Here is a 13,958-nt window from a genome sequence, read left to right on the forward strand (position 1 = left end):
TTTATAAGGAAACATAATACAACAGAAGCTTCCTAAACTATATACATACATTGCTGTGCCCAGGTCACAAGACCCCCAAGCAAGACCACCACAGAGCTATTATCTGATGCAAGCACAGAGGTTTTTATTAACAAAACAAGCAAGCTTGGTCCACAGTCCAGCATTCAACACAGCAGTTGAGGAGAACGGCCCAGAGCATTTACTTTAAGGGGTTTATATAGGAAAAGTTTACATGCAGCTTGGGATTGGACAAGGGAGCTAGGGGTGAGGTCAGCATAAGGTTACTAATTGCTAACATTCAGGGTATCTATAGAGACATACATTTTTACTCCCTGTATCCTGCTTTTGTTGACACATTCGGATCTATTGTTGCAGTCCTGCTCTCCTCTGAGGTCAACTTCTGGTCAGTTGAGCCCATTACTCCCCATGTCTTGTTTTGCCAAGTCCAGGATACATAGATTTATTGTCTCCGCCTTATAAGTTCAACTTCTGTTCACTTCCAAAACTGCTGGTCAGCAAATACCTTTGGAGGAGGGGAGAAGGAAGTGTCTCTCAAGATGGCTACTGATTTTTCCCTTTCAATATGAAGCAGATCTAAGTGAAATCGCCAAATAACAAGAGAGATAGAGCCCCATCTAGACATCTCATCACTAAATGAAGCTTCCAGTACCAGGACTGGTACTGCTAACTGAGCTGTGGCCAAAGGGGTTCCATGGAAACCTCCAAACAACCCAGGTTATTGTCAAGGTGTAGGGCCCTGGCCCCCCATTTTGGGTAACTGTTGCCTTGCTTGCTCACCTTGACCAGATGTCCTCCCTATGCTAATTCCCTGCCAGTTTCCTTCTTCCTGAAAGCTCATTGGAGGCTCTTTGTTCCTGTATCCTGTGTTTGGTATAAACAGCCTAGATGCAAGAATGTAGAACATCAATAGTGAACTTCTGCCCTCCAGGGTTCCTCCATTGTGCAGTAAGTCTGTATTTAAGGTTTCCTCCCTCCTTCAATAAACGACATTCGGCATCCTGCTGAGGCAAATGACCCGCTGTCTCTTGTCTCTGTTTTTTGATCCACAGTCCCTCACTCCAACATGGTGAACAATGGTGATAGTGTGGGTGTTACTGCTACATCAAGGCTGTTGGTTGCTCTATGTGTCATATCCAGAGTCCCTCAAAGACCACCAAGAGACCAAATCCAATGCAAAAGCAAAGAGTCTTTTTACTATGATTTAACTTGGGACTCTCTATCCATCTGATACAGCAGCAGAGCAGGAGAGACCCCAATTAGCAATGGGGCAGGTGTAAGGATTATGTCCTTAATTATGTCACCAGCCTGGGACAGTGTCCCAGTCTAAAAAGCAGGCTTGCTCTCTCTATGTCCATTCTTTCTGCACTCTCTCCTGTATTGTCTTCCCTCCACATGGTCTCTCTGTCTCTTGGTCTCTCTCTCTCTCTCTCTTTCTCTCTCTCTCTCTCTCAATAAAGCTCAAGAAAGGTAACCATGGCTTGTGACTCTTCCAGCACTCTCTTCTGTTGGCATGGCTGCTGTGGGTGGGGGCCAGCCACGAGCACCGCCACTTAACCAACATTTGGTGCCATTCAGACTCAGATAGACCATCAAGGACCTGCTGTAACCTTGCTACTTGCCGCCTCCTGCCCCATTCAGGGAGATAGCAAGACTGCGAGACCGTGAGCGCGTCCCTCAACTCTACTGGACTCCCACACAGCTACCACTACTGCTACTGCCATGATTCATCACCACAGTGAGTGAGTCCACCATTCTCTCGGCTGTAGTCTGAGCTATATTCTTTGCGACAGACACCCCAGGGGTTGTCCTCGGGCTGTGCTGACAATGGCAGGCCTATTTTCACTCCTGATGAGGGGATAAATGTTATCTTGAGTCCACTGTGGACCAACTGCAGCATAGCTGCAGCCCTTCCCATCCCTTGACAAAGAGGATGGGTAACTTGAGCTGATTCTTAGATCTCTCTCCACTCTTTGGGGATGCCCGAGATTGGAGTCTGATCCAGATTTGTTATTTTAATTTTTTATTTTTCTCTCAGCTACAGCCATGGGACAAAGGGGTGGATACATTTACCACCTACATTGGTGATAGGGGCAGGTACCAGTAAATCTGGCCACATAATAGCATCGCGGGAACTTCTGCCAGCCAATGAGCAAATAAAAAGTTACTTTATCTCCAAGCTTTCTGCTAAAGCTCTAAACCCTTCTCCCTCCCCATTTCTGCGTCTGCCAAGTGCAGTCTTTTCTGTCTGACTTCCACCGGCAGTGGGCGGGCTCAAATGGGCGGGCTTGGGCGGCTTCTACTGACTCTAGCCCTAACTCACCTTAACTCCACCCACTCATTCTCAAACTGCCTTGGGAGACACAGACGGATCTGGAAGCAGCTAAGATCCATACAAATAAGTTTACATAGTCAGGATGGCTCCTAAGCCAAAAATCAGCTTATAGCCTCAGACAAGTCTTCCAAAAGGATCGGTTTACAGTCTGCCTCCTGGCAGATCTTCCAAAAGCTGTCCTTAAGCCATCAATCATCAGGAAAAAAAATTCAGGACACGAAGTAAAATCTGTCCCTTGTTCCCCAGACCTCCCCAACTAAAACTTAAACATCTGGATAGCAAGGCTCCTGACCCCACAGGCAAAAGAGTCAGCTGTGGCATTTAAGGTGTGCCAGGGAAGAGATAAAAGCACAAAAACAAAATTGCCAAGTGCTGGCACTCGCTGACTCCCAAAAGTTGTTGGGTCCCTGTTTTAAGTGAGGAAAAAGGCCACAGGCTAGTGAATGCCCTGCCAGGCCATCAACAGCCTTGTTAAAAGTGCTACCTAGAAAGATAACCAGTCAGCTGACTGCCCCCAGGCACCAAGACCCATGGGTACATTAAGCTAAGACCTCCAGCAGACCTAGGCTTGACTACAGTCATGGCAGGGAACCCAGAACACAGCAGGGAAGCGATCTGTTTCTTTCCTTCTGGACACCAAAACCACTGACTCAGTCCTGGGAGTTTTGGGGTGTCACCTCTCCTTTCTCTATTGTCAGATATGGAGGACAGTCTTACCTACCTCACCAGATTTAATTGTACTTTCAAAGTTACTTAATAGAAAAAGATTTCCAGCTAAGATAAGAGCTCATTGTCTCACTCCAGATCTACTGCCCATGTTTCTCACATGCATACAGACAGGGCCCTGATCTTTGCCTTATCCCTAATTCCAAAAAGTAAATTCTCATACACCACAAGCTTTTCTCTTCCCAGTTCCCTGTTCTAACTCACTGTTCAGCCAATGATACAGGACCACCACAGAACCGGAGTTCAGAGATCATCAAGTAAGAAACTGTAACAGCTAAAAGGTATTTACACCCACAGACCCCAAAGCATCTGGGTGCTACAAAAAAGACTTTAATGTAAACATCTATTACTGTAAGATGCTTTTAACAATTGATTACCTCTCTCCTGGATGCTAAACTAGTAAAGGAAACAGGCGCTTTAAAATAATCTGTCTCTGATAAAGCTTAACATGTTTCAAAATCCATCTGGACAGGCCGGATGTACATCAGATAAATGTCAACATAAAATAATGATTCTTTTCTCTCTAAGCTTTTTTCTATGTCACCAGCATCTTGTCAGACAGAAGGTTCCCAGCCACAGCCAAGAGGGATACATGTTTCCAGGGCAAACGGATGGCTGACAGTATCCCACAACGCCTGTCTACCCCTAAAGACTCTACTTCCCCATTCCTCCAAGAGCCAACCGACACCCAATAGTCAGCTGGAAGCAGTTTTTGAGAGAAACGATGCCCCTATTTCCATCTACCTGCTTTTTTTAATAAGAGAAAGTCTGAGATGTAAGGATTATGTCTTTAATTATGTCATCAGCCTGTGACAGCGTCCCAGCCTAAAAAGCAGGTGTGCTCTCTCTGTGCCTTCCCTTTCCACATTCTTCTTCTGTATTCTCTTCCCTCCACATGGTCTCTCTCTCTCTCTCTCTCTCTCTCTCTCTCTCTCTCTCTCTCACTCACACACACACACACACACACACACACACACACACACACTCTATCTCAATAAAACTCTAGAAAGGTAACCATGGCTTGTGATTCTTCCACAACTGCAATATCCGTCGGCATGGCCACCACTTAACCAACAGCAGGGTGTTTATAGGGAGTAGAGCAAAGGGGTGAAGCAAGGGGGTTTGGGGGTCTATTGGCTATGTAGGAGCAGACTCAGGTTTGATGCTTTTCTTTCATCTGGAGGTGCTTTCCTTAGTTTACAGCTGCAAGAAAACTCTTTTCTCTTTTAGCAGTTGTTGTGGCTACTACATGTTTTCTTTATCCTGACCTTGCTGGCTGTAACTTTTCATTGGCATCTGTTACTGTATGAGGACATCTGGTGGTGTTTTTCTATAACCAGAGCTAGACTCAAGGTTGGGGGCTCAAGGGCATATTATGCTGTGCCAGGGGCCTACATTCTGTTGGGTATTTTTCATAGCCTGTCATGACTGCAGAATAGTCAAGTCAGGGCTCTGGGAAGGAACTTGGGTTCCTTACCACACAAACTGACAGTAGAGCCCTATGTAACTCATTGAGCATGGAGAAGTGGAGCTGGTGCCTACCTAGAGCCTTCTCTCCTAAGACTAATGTTCATGGTACTGGAATGTACTCTGCACTTTACCAAGGAGAAAGGTACAGTGGTGACCTGCCTGCAAGATAAGCTTGTGCAGCAGTAGCACAAATCTTGTGGGAATAACCAACCAATAAATGATTTGTGTTAAGGCCCACTCTGTGAGATAAAACCCATACACAACAATGCTTGGGTGGCCAAGAACTGAGACTAGATAGGCTGGGGACCTAGGGTAAAACCAAAGACTACTGTTCTGTTCTAGGAGTGTAGCAATAAAATGACTCCCAATGACATTCTGCTAGACTCACAGATCAGTGCCTTCCTTGCTCAGCCATCATAAGAGAAACTTACTCCTGCAGCAGATGGCAGCAAATACAGAGACCTTCAGCCAGTCAATATGCAGGCAGAGAGAGACCTTGGAACACTCAGCCCTAAAGGGGATGTTGCCATCAAATCCCACCCCTCAAGGCTCAGGGAACTAACTCTGTGCAAGAGGAGGTAGGAAGAGTGTAAGAGCCAACTCCCCAGCCCCATGCACTCACTTCTTAGTAAATGTTTCTCATTATCAACATTTATCTAAGAGACACATGACTAGCTAACAAAACATGCATTTACTTCAGATATTTGCTTTTGTGACTTCCTTCCTTTTGTGATGAGTTTTGTTTTTGTTTGTTTGTTTTCAATATGGTAACAAGTTATCTGCATTTCTAAAGAAGCCAACAGATTTCCTAGTTGTCAACAGAACCCAGGACCTCCAGGGAAATTGACCAGATGAGTCATCATTCTGCAAGACCTGCCTGGGTGTTTCTGCCTGTCTTAGAGGGTGTTTGGTTGGTTAGTTGGTTTTTGTTGTTGTTGTTGTTGTTGTTTTGTTTTTCAAGACAGGATTTCTCTGTGTCACCATGGCTATCTGGGAACTTGCTCTGTAGACCAGGTTGGCCTTGAACTCATAGAGATTCACCTGCCTCTGCCTCCCAAATGCTAGAATTAAAGGTATGTGCCACCACCACCTGGTAAAAGTTTAATTTAAGAAAACAAACAAACAAAAAACACTAAAAAGAACCTCCAGAATATAGTCATGGGAATATGGCAGCATCTGCTAGCTATGAATTCACCTACTTTCTCTCCATCAAATGATTACACATTAGGGAAAAATGATAATGTCCCAAATTACAAAGTGGACTAATAAAAGTATTAGAATTTATGTTAGTTTTAAAATAACATGATGTACAAGAATTGTTCTTGGAGAATCACTTTGAAATATAGGCTCACCCTGGGCAATTCTCTAGACATTCACTGGCTGGGAAATTGACTCTTTTGAGATCAACAGTCAGATAGATATACATCAGAATCATTTCTGTGAAAGGGCTCAAAGCAAGAACAGAAACCCACCATGCAGGTACTATTTAAGGGGCTTCACAGCAGCAGGGAGGGCAAGCCATTCAGTATTTCAAAAGAATTTTAAAGTGATAAGAAACATGGTTTAAAAAAAATTCTTGCAATTGTTCTTTTAGGCAAATAAAGCTTTCTGAATACTTAGCATGACCTTGATGGTGGTGCTGGGGGTGCCCAAGCTAAATGTTAACATGGAAGAGAGAATAATTGCAGAGCCCTTGTCTGCCAAGAGGTAGGGATGGCCCTGAGCAGGGGCAGGAAGAGCATAAGCTACTCCTAACTGCTTCCACAGCAAAAGGAGTCACACATGCACACTCAGGTGGAAAGGGAGAGAGGAAGCTCTATGGATCCTACTCCCTTTATGTCTCACTGTTAAGGGTTCATAATGAATACCAGACTCTGGTAGCAAAACACCACTTTCTCTGCTGGGTGGTGGTGACACACACCTTTAATCCCAGCACTCAGGAGGCAAAGGCAGGTGGATCTCTGTGAGTTCAAGGCCAGCATGGTCTACAAAGTGAGATCCAGGACAGCCAGGGCTACACAGAAAAACCCTGTCTCAGTTAGGGTTTCTACTGATATGATGAAATACCATGACCAAAAAGCAAGTTGGGGAGGAAAGGGTTTATTAGGCTTACTCTTCAGCATTGCTGTTCATCACTGAAGGAAGTCAGGACAGGAACTCAAACAGGGCAGGAACCTGGAGGTAAGAGCTGATAGAGAGGCCATGGAGGGGTGCTCTTACTGGCTTGCTTCCCCTGGTTTGCTTGGCCTGCTTTCTTATAGAACCCGCGACCACCAGTCCAGGCATGGCTACACCCACCATGGCAGGGCCCTCCCTCATTGATCACCAAATGAGAAAATACCTTACAGCTGGATCTCATGGAGGCATTTGCTCAACTGAGATTCTTTCCTCTCTGATGACTAGCTTCAAGCTGACACACAAAAACAGCCATACAAATCCTGTCTCAAAAAACCAAAAATAAAGAATAAAACCACATGGCTTTCTGGAAAAACTTTTAGCGTGACTCATATTCTCTCTCTCCCCCTCCCTCCCTCCTTCTCCTTCCCCCTCTCTCCTCTCTCCCTCTCCCCTCTCTCTTTCTCTCTCTACCCATCTCTCCCTTCATCCCTTCCTCCAGCTTCCCATCCAGGACCCAGAAGCAAGGTTAGGGGATGTGTTGAAGTAAATAAAACCTCTAGGGTTTCTCCCCTGGGCGGGGGGGGGGGGGGGGGGGGGATGTATCACCATTGGTGATTCTGAGTAAATCAACATGAAAAGAACTCCAACCTCTGCTTTTGTTCATTGTTGCGAATCTAGTGAAGAGAAAAAGACCCTGTTGCTGTGAGGAGACTGACCACGGTTTTGTCTTTTAAAGGAAGAGCCAAAAACATTAATACTTACCTTCTGGTGAGAAAATGAGGGGTGTTCCAGATTACTAAAAGTATTTAGATGCTGCCACAGCAGTCCATTTCTTAAGCTTGTTTGTTAGGCTAAATTTTAAAAATTGTGTAGCTCGATTGTTTCAGTAGGACTTCTATGACTGAAGCTATTTCTTTGGAGAAAGGATGTAAGAAAGCATAGTGATGCATCAGAGACCCTGAGCTGGGCACCGTCAGTGCTGCTGGCAGCCAGCTAACCCCTTCTTAAATGCCTTGTGCTGAGTCTCTAAGACATGTTTTCCCAGACCTGGGAGAAATTCCTAATGCCACCATCCATATTATCTTCAGCTTAGAGGGACAGATGTCTCACTTATGGTGATACCACCATTCATACTCAGAGAGACTCAGATGCTAGTTGAGCACACTGAGACTTTCTGCCATGCTAAATGTGATGAATATACTCATTTGTTTTGGAGGAAGACAGCATGTTCCTCCTTAGAACAGATGGCCTTTCTGACACCCTTAAAGGTATCTGGATATCTCCATACATGGCATACAACTTGACACACTATGCCAAAAAAATGGAAAAACTGTAGCCCTAACCAGTCCCTGACAGCCTTAGCCAATTAGAATATACTAATATCCACTTGCTTAAGCCAATCACATCTGAAATGACCTAACTGCCCTAGGAACTCCCATTGGCTATGCTTAAAAGGAGCCTGGTGATCTCGGGTCATTGGTTGCCTTTGTGTGGGATGGCCAGCCCCAGCATGCTGGAAGCTTTCTTGAGATAATAAATGCTCTGGCTGGAATGATGGTCTTTTGTGGAACTTCTCTGGACACTAACACTGACATCACTGTCTACATTATGTGCTGAGACAGCATCTCTCACTCAAGCTGAAGACCACTGACTAGGTAAGACTAGCTAGCCAGCAAGCCCCAAGAACCATACTGTCTGGGGTTACAGACACATGCTGCTTTGCCTTGTCTGGTGCTTTTTTTTTTCTTTTTTCTTTTGTAGACAGTCTCACTATGTAGTCCAGGAACTCACTCTGTAGACCAGGCTGGCTTTAAACTCACTGGGATCTGCCTGCCTCCCTCCTGAGAGCTGGGATTAAGGCTACACTACCATGCCAGACCCATGGCTGGGTTTTTTACATCACTGCATGGGATCAGAATTCAGATCCTCATATTTGCATAGTGTATTGGTTATTTTCTGTTACTGTGGTAAAGCACTGAACAAAAGCAACTCAAAAAGGGGTTTATTTGGCTTATACTTCCACTTCACAGTCTATCATTGAGGGGAGTCAGGGCAGAAATTCAAGGAAGGAACTTGAAGCAGAAACCACAGAAGAATGCTGCTTACTGACATGTTCTCCGTGGATTGTGCAGCTTGCTGACCCACCCAAGGAGAGCACCAACCCACCACCTACGGGGAGCACCACCCACAGTGGTCTGAACCCTCCCACATCAATCATTAGTCAAGGAAAATGTTTCCGCAGACTTGCCCACAGACCAATCCGATGGAGGCAGTTCCTCAATTGAGGTCTGCTCTTCTCAGGTGACTCTGGTTGTGGCAAGCTGGCCAAAATCTAACCACTGCACATGTGGCAGTCACTTTACTGACTGAGCTACCTCCCCAGCTCCCTGAATCATCTTTTAAGTTACTGTTCATCTGTTCCCTATGATGGGATACCTTGCTCAGCCTTGAGGCAGGGGGAGGAGCTTGGTCCTGCCTCAACTTGAGATGCCAGCCTGTGTTGACTCCCATGGGAGGCCTTTCCCTTTCTGTGGAGTAGATGGGAGAGGAGAGTAAAAAGGAGGTGGGGATGGGATGAGAGGAGGGAGGGGAAACTGGTTGGTATGTAAAATAAATACAAACAGTTACCGTTCATGACCAAATTCACTAGGGGGTGTAAACAGACACAACACAGGGAATGCCACTAATCTGGCCAGCACCCCACCCTGCCACATACCAGTGTGCATGTGTATACGCGTGGATGACATTCTCCACATCCTAAGAACTTGTCCAGTAATATGTCCACTCCAGAACTCTCCTCAGCATAGTTGACTCCCAGGGTGTCCACTGTAACCCAGGAAAGCTGTTTATACTGTTTATAGCCACACCGCAGACACGGGAGTGAGATGCTGGCTACAAATGCTGACTCCCTTTAGCACCAGAAAAGAAGGGCTCTGCACGTACAGGACTCCTCTTAGGGCCCAGGACTTCTCTAGGCTGGGCAGCCACAAATCTATTTCCCTCTTTAGCTCATATTAAAATGATAGGTGAGAGGAAAAGGAACCCAGACCCTTGCTACCTTTTCCTTGGAACCTTAGTTAATGTCTGATCTGCTTGGCCATGGAGACAGCAGAAGGCCTCTGAAAGCTTTTCCAACCTGGCCATTCTGAGCAGTCGTGAGGGGCTACAGCAACTCCTTCTGCGTGGTGGGAGGAAGTGGTACAGAACACATAGCAAGTAACAATTGTGTCACTTGTCTGAGAAGCACATTACAACCTGACAGTGGGGGCTAACTGGCTGATGCCGAAAGCAGCTTTGAATATGATTCAGGAGAGGTTCAGAAAACAGGGTCAGAAAGCAGGCTGAGGCATAAAGGGAGGCGCAGTGGAAGGACACGGAAGGGTGACAGAGAGTAAGGGGGCTTTATTGTGAGGAAAGAACTGTGTTCTTGTGTGAGGAGCACATCCACCTTCCCTCTGTCCCTCCCCAAGCCTCTTTATCAGGACCAGTCAAAGCCAGTCCAGGTTTACAGTACAGAGTCCACACTACACTGTGGTTACCATGAGAACTATGGAACTTTGCTGGGAGCTCCTTGAAGTGGGAGCAGAGGAGCTGAAATGTGCTGGCTGGGTGACAAGCTGATTCCAGACACCTTCATTATCATCTGGATCCTCAAAGGGATTCTGAGGCATTTTCTTAGGGTCACTTTGCATCTGAAGAGCTGAGGCTAAGCAATGCTCACTAATGGCTCAGAGCCTTGCAGAGTCAAATCCTGGCATCTCCAGAGCACAGGCCTTTCCTGCCACACCACCCCATGACAGCTCTGCAGCTAAGCAGGTCCCATCCACTGCCCAGCAGATGAGAGTCAGTACTCAGTATTTCCTGAGAGCAGAGTGAAACTGATCCAAAGGTACAGGAAAGAGGCTCAAAAAAAACCTACAGAAATAACTTAGGAATGGCTGCCTGCCTGACTTTTTCTCAATGGAACATACATGAATCTAGTCTGAATTTTGTGGAAGGAATGTATCAAGTGCCCATTACATGCCAGGCACTGTGCTACATGCCTGAGGGACAGACATGTAAAGTCCGGGTTGTGTCTTCTAGATGCTCATAGTCTATTGCATGAGATATACACATACATTGTGTGCATATACAATATGCTTATATTGGTTACTTTTCTTATTGTTAGAGCAAATAGCTGATGAGACACAGCTGAAGGGCGAAGGTGTGTTTGCTTCATCCTGGTGAAGGCAGGGACCGTAGCAGGAACAGGAGGTGGCTGATCACGGGCCATCGGCAATCAGGAAGCTGAGAGACATGCTCAGCTCACTTTCTCCTTTTTATTCAGTCTGTGACTCCAGACTGTGGAATGCTGCCACTCACATTTAGGGTGGGGGTTCCTGCTTCAGTTAACCCAATTTAGAACCTTCCTCGTAGACATGCCTCGAGGGTTGTCTCACAGGTGGGTCAAGATCCTGGCGAGGGATATCACAATGCTACTCAGCAATACTAATAAGGGGCATTCAAAGTCCTTAAGGAGAAAAGAGGAAAGTAGCAGCCTGAGGAGATCAAGGAGGGCTTTCTGGAGGAGACACTGCCTGAGTGAGATCTTACGGGAAAGTAGGAGTTAGCCAGGGAAGACAGAAGTAGGTGTATTATTTCAAGTAATCAGAGGAATCACTCAGAGCCTAGACATGAAATAGGAATTGTGGACAGGGAATACTAAGTGTCTCCCGCTGAGCCCATACAAGGTGGCAGGAAATGACACTGAAGGGACAAGTGGAGACAGGAAATAGAAACTGAGTAACAACTGAATTCAGTCAATAGGGATGGGACGGGCAGATACCAAGAGTGAAAAGTCAGACTAGTAAGGACAGCAGAAAGGTTGGTGCTGTGGCTACTGGAAGGGGGTGGTGGGCGAAGTGGGGGACCTGTGCTAGGACCAGTGTACAGAGCTGGGAATCGACCTGAGAGCCGGAGGACCTGTTGATAGCCGGATTAATTAAGGTGGCACACGTTAATAATGAAATAGTGTTCTGCCTAAGGGAAGGAGATTCCACCAGCTCTGTGAACATGGGTGAGCTCGGGGGTTGTCGTGTTGAGTGAAATAAGCCAGACACAGTTACCCTCTCTTGCTTATAGAGGGAATCTAAGGATGCCAAGTTTACTGGAACAGAGAACAGAAATAGGAGTTAATGGAGGCTGGGAGCCAGAAAGCTCAGGGGAGATGCTGGATAAAAGATAAAAAATATTATGTAAGTAATAGATAAATAAATTCAAGAAATCTACTGAGGATCTTGCTGACTGTAGTTCATAACAACATATTATATACTCCAAATTACAGAGAGGGTGGTTTTAAGTGTTCTCATAAAAACACACTAAACATCTGGTTTTTAACATATTTATGTAATATTTTTATTTGTATATAATAATTAGGGTGTGGCTGAGTGCATAAATAAAGAGCGGGGGTGTCTCAGAAAGTCTCCCTTCTCTCAGCCCACTTCACAATGCACAGAAGAGTGTGACTTGGCTGTGTCCAGGTGCTCCAGAGCAGTCGCCAGGATCAGAGAGTATAGGACTTGGCATGCACCATTGCTGTCACCCAGACTTCCAGAAGCCAAGGAACAGACTTTCTTCTCTGCTTTTGTTTCCTTCGCTGCTTTCTTTCCTCAGCACTATGAAAGGTGGCACACAGCACCCTAGTCCATCCTCAGCCCTGCGACTTGTACCTTTCCTCTCCTAGGAAGGCTAGAAATACTCCTGGAATTCCCAAGACCCCAGAACATCTGTAGCAGGCCTCCCCTGGAGCCCACTGGCAGTCTGTGTTAACTGTCTGGCAGGCTGCATACCAGAAAAACACATTTTGAATTTTAATATTCAGGGAGAAAGCAGAGAAGCTTGGCTGCATGAACAAGCCATTGATGTGAAGTATTCATGCTTTGCTTCCATGCTGATCACAGACAGTAACCTCCATAGCTAAGCTGCGGTCCTGCTGGCTTCTTACACTGACTGTGCTACAGAGACTTAGAAAACCATCACACAAACACAAGGGCATAACCATGCGCACACACACACACAAACACACACACACACACACACACACACACGAGGGCTTGTGGTTCTGGAGAGCTCCAGCAATTCACAGTTCAGCAATGTCTCTTTTCTCTGAGACACTGGATGAGTGAGAATTCTGAGATCCCTTCTCCTATGTTAAATTCTGCAAAATTTGTCCTTGCTTAAAACTAAACATTTCTGACACAGGTCTTAAAACTAGTCGGAGCATATTCTAGGTCACTTTTCAGAAATAATAAAAATTCTTGGATAAAGTAGAGAAGAAATGAACAAAAGAACATTAACAATACCATAGATTTAGGAATAACTTTGAGGTCATGTTTCCTGAACTAGAAAATGAACACTTCATATTTTTCTTTGTTGATTTATTTTTTAAAGCCCATCTAATGTAGCCACAGGAACCTTGGCTATCACTTAACTTAAAAGGAAGAAGAAAAACTGACATTTGAAGCTATGCTTTTTCAAATCTTCTCCAACAAGTATGCTTTGCTGTTATAATAAAGGTAATAAAGGTTTTTCTTTCCAAGCACCTAGCAGTCAGAGAGCTGCCTGAGCATGCATGCACACCTTCCTTACCTGCGTCATCTGTTAGCGAGATGCTGGTGAACTCACCGTCTTCCTCCTCTGTGCTTGCCCCCTCCATCTTGCTCACGAGGAGCCTGTGAGGAGCAGCAGTTGCTCTACATGCTCAGCCTTGTTGAATCATTAATAAGCACCCAGCAGGTGTTATCTGACCTCCACCCCGTCAGCCTCTCTCTGTTCCACTTGAGCTTTGTATTCTCAACCAGAAACAACCCAAGTTAAAGAGTTACAGCGCTTTACCCGACACTGACAGGCGCTGCGGCTGTAGCCTGGGTCCAGTGGCGCCAAGCTTTCTGTTCCCAGTGATGGTACTGTGGGCTGACTACAGAAATTATCCAGAAAGGATTGGGATGAAGTTGAAGGGAAGATACTGAGCTTGTATGATTGACATCTTTTGGATACCTATTATAAACTTCTCAAGGACCTAATGGAGGAACTTGGCTGAAAAGTCACTTGGCCTGCATGGAACACGGGGCTAAGTCCATTGCAAGGAATGGATTAAAAGTGACTGATAGACAATGTGAGATTGGTAAGTGGCATTGGTGCATGCTGGAGCATTCACGTGCATGTAGCTTGCATGTGGTGACCAAAGAGCAACAATGGATGTCTTCCTCAGTCTGTCTCCATCTTATATTTTTGAGGCAGGGTCTCTCACCTG

Source organism: Onychomys torridus, chromosome 5 (assembly GCF_903995425.1).
Source record: "Onychomys torridus chromosome 5, mOncTor1.1, whole genome shotgun sequence".
Classification (NCBI taxonomy): domain Eukaryota; kingdom Metazoa; phylum Chordata; class Mammalia; order Rodentia; family Cricetidae; genus Onychomys; species Onychomys torridus.